This window comes from Camelina sativa, chromosome 12 (assembly GCF_000633955.1).
Source record: "Camelina sativa cultivar DH55 chromosome 12, Cs, whole genome shotgun sequence".
Classification (NCBI taxonomy): Eukaryota; Viridiplantae; Streptophyta; class Magnoliopsida; order Brassicales; family Brassicaceae; genus Camelina; species Camelina sativa.
The window spans coordinates 23,569,181-23,573,049 of record NC_025696.1 but is presented as its reverse complement, the minus strand read 5'-3'; positions in this window follow the sequence as shown (position 1 = coordinate 23,573,049).

Here is a 3,869-nt window from a genome sequence, read left to right as displayed (position 1 = left end):
GGTTGGCGTGCTGTTGGAGCAGTTACCGAGAGGGGTACCAGTGTAGGCTCCAGTTGTGCCGCATGTGACGGGGTGCAGCCGAGGGCTGTGGATGTTGAGGACTTTCCACCTTATGTTAAGAGGATGGAGCGGTTGTAAATGACCGGTATGAGATTATTCTCAAGGGGTATCAGACCTAGAGAGGCGGATAGGTGGACATATGCAGTTGGAGCAGATATTTCTCTGTTTGGGGTTAATCCAGTTGGATATTGGAAGTTGAGTGGACAGGTGTAACATTGCAATGTTATACTCGGACCACAGGAGGTACTTTGTATCGAGAGATGTTTATAGTCATTAAGGATTATTGCTCCTGAGGGGATGGTGATTCCCTTGAATACCGATACCTCAAGGGGCTGAGGGCTCCGAGAGTGGCAGAGGGGATGATGTTCTCCTGAGGGGATGAGTAGTTCCCCTGATACCGAGATCTTGAGGATTGTGGTCCAAGAGTGAGACGGTATAACTCGAAGACGCTGGTCTGAGAGTGAGATCGGTATGACTCGAAGGTTACGACCTAAGGGTGGAGGAGTTGGGAGCAAGCAATGCCTAGGACGTGAGTATAAACATAACGATTGAATGTAGATCTCAAGAGATTGACGGTGGTTTAATCTCGGGTTTTGGATGTGTTGACCATTGGGACAGGGTTTTATGACCAAAGCAGTTATGAATGTTTGGCTGTGTGCCAGATTGTAAGGCCGGTGGTGCTGGAGTCCCGGGAAGGGGAGTTACAGCAGGTTTGAGCTGGGAAAGGCATGTTTGCCAGATACATCAGTTCACGAGAAGCCTTCATGGCAGGATAAACTAATCGTTGCGACGATGCTTGATGAAGTTCATTGGAGATGGACGTGGTTGCTAGATTCAAGGTTTTGATAAGCTTGTTGGAGGGAATAAGTCAAGTGGTTTGAGTTAGTGGCCTGCAAAGCATTTGACGCGGTGAATCAGAATATGCGAACGTATGGTACTTGTTTGTTTTATTACGCTCGTATTGATGATTTGCTGTGGAGAATAGCTAAGCGGGAAGCTAATTTTGGATTAATCTATCTAGTGGAAGTTTTCCCTAAGAGACAAGTTACTAGAGGTTCTTGGACGAACAAGAGGGTTGACATACAGGTGGCTTCGAGTTGATATCGGCATACTTGAGTGTTTGTTTATCACCGTGGGGAGCGCCGGTAAGAGATTCATCCTCCTAGTGTATCACCGTGGGGAGCGCCGGTGTTGTTTGTGAAGAAGAAGGACGGGAGTTTCAGGTTGTGCATTGATTATCGGGGTTTGAACCGGGTCACTGTGAAGAACAAGTACCCTCTTCCTAGGATCGATGAGTTATTGGATCAGTTGAGGGGTGCTACTTGGTTCTCTAAGGTAGATCTGGCATCGGGTTATCATCAGACACCGATAGATGAGGCAGATGTGAGGAAGAATGCTTTTAAGACTAGGTATGGGCATTATGAGTTTATGGTGATGCCTTTTGGGTTGACCAACGCGCCAGGAGCGTTTATGAGATTGATGAACAGCGTGTTTCAAGAGTTTCTGGATATGTCTGTCATCATTTTCATCGACGATATCCTGGTTTATTCTAAGAGTCCTGAGGAGCATGCAGTGCATTTGAGGGCAGTTATGGAGAAGCTGCGGGAGCAGAAGTTGTTTGCCAAGTTGAGCAAGTGTAGTTTTTGGCAGCGTGAGATGGGCTTTCTGGGTCACATTGTTTCTGCAGAGGGGGTTTCTGTAGATCCAGAGAAGATTCAGGCTATCAGAGATTGGCCTAGACCGCAGAATGCCACAGAGATCAGGAGTTTCCTTGGATTGGCAGGTTACTACAGGAGATTTGTGCAGGGGTTTGCAAGCAGAGCACGTCCTATGACTAAGTTGACAGGGAAGGATGTTCCTTTTGTCTGGTCAGAAGAGTGTGAGGAAGGCTTTGCAAGCCTGAAGGAGATGTTGACTACTGCGCCAGTGTTGGCTTTGCCTGAGCAGGGAGAACCCTATGTGGTTTATACAGATGCATCTAGAGTTGGTTTGGGTTGTGTTCTGATGCAGCATGGGAAGGTGATTGCCTATGCTTCGCGGCAGTTGCGGGTGCATGAAGGCAACTATCCTACTCATGATTTGGAGATGGGTGCTGTAGTTTTTGCCCTGAAGATTTGGAGGTCTTATCTTTATGGTGCAAAGGTACAGGTGTTTACAGATCATAAGAGCCTGAAGTATATATTCACTCAGCCTGAGCTGAATTTGAGGCAGAGGCGGTGGATGGAGCTTGTGGCAGATTATGATTTGGAGATAGCCTATCATCCTGGTAAGGCTAACACGGTTGCAGATGCTCTGAGTCGGAAGAGGGTAGCTTCGGCTCAGGAGCAGGAGATGGAGTCTCTGGTAGGGGAGATCAGTGCTTTGAGCTTGTGTGCTGTTTCACAGGAACCGTTGGGTTTGGAAGCAGTAGATAGAGCAGATCTTCTGAGTAGAGTGCGGTTGGCTCAGGAGAAGGATTTGGGGCTGGTGAATGCCTCTAAGGATGTGGATTCAGAGTATCAGGTCTCAGATAATGGTACTATCTTGGTGCACGGTCGGGTTTGTGTGCCCAAGGATGAGGAGTTGAGACAGGAGATTCTGAGAGAGGCTCATGCGAGCAAGTTGTCCATTCATCCAGGAGCGACTAAGATGTACCGTGATCTCAAGAGGTACTATCATTGGGTCGGGATGAAGAAGGATGTAGCTAGTTGGGTTTCGAGGTGTGATGTGTGTCAGCTAGTGAAGGCTGAGCATCAGGTTCCTGGCGGGTTACTGAAGAGTTTACCCATTCCTGAGTGGAAGTGGGATATGATCACTATGGATTTTGTGGTAGGATTGCCAGTGTCACGGACCTTTGATGCTATTTGGGTCATTGTGGACCGGTTGACTAAGTCAGCACATTTTCTGGCCATTAAGAAGACTGATGGAGCAGCGGTCTTGGCTAAGAAGTATGTGAGGGAGATAGTCAGGTTGCATGGGGTGCCAGCGAGCATTGTGTCTGATAGGGATTCTAAGTTCACTTCGGTGTTCTGGAAGGCATTTCAGGCAGAGATGGGCACTAAGGTGCATATGAGTACAGCTTATCATCCCCAGACAGATGGACAGTCTGAGAGGACGATCCAGACGCTGGAGGATTTGCTGAGGATGTGTGTGTTGGATTGGGGTGGCCATTGGGCAGATCACCTGAACCTGGTAGAGTTTGCTTACAACAACAGTTATCAGGCGAGTATTAAGATGGCTCCTTATGAGGCTTTGTATGGGAGACCATGTCGTACACCATTATGCTGGACTCAGGTGGGGGAGAGGAGCATGTTTGGTGCTAGTTTTGTTCAGGAGACCTCAGGGAAGATTCGGGTTCTCAAGCTGAACATGGAGGAGGCTCAGGATAGGCAGAAGAGTTATGCGGATAGGAGGAGGAGAGATCTTGAGTTTCAGGTAGGAGACAGAGTGTACCTCAAGATGGCAATGTTGCAGGGTCCAAACAGGTCATTGTCAGAGATTAAGTTGAGTCCGAGGTATATGGGTCCATNTTTTCCGTGAGGCGGGGTTTTGGAGGAAAGTTTCCTTAAATAGAAGTTTCCAAAAGTGGAAAGTTTCTAAAAATGGAAAGTGCTAAATATGGAAAGTTTTACGGGAGTTGGAATTTGTCCATTTTAGCGGTAGAGAGCCTTGGAGGGGCTTGTGTGTGGCCTTAGTGGTGGACTTTTGAGTCAGTGTGCCGTGTGTAGCAGTCTTTTTAGACATTGTGTGGTCTTTGTGATGGGCTTTTTAGCCAGAGTGTTTGTGACGGTCCTCTTTAGGACATTTGTTTGGCCTTGGTGGCGGTCCTC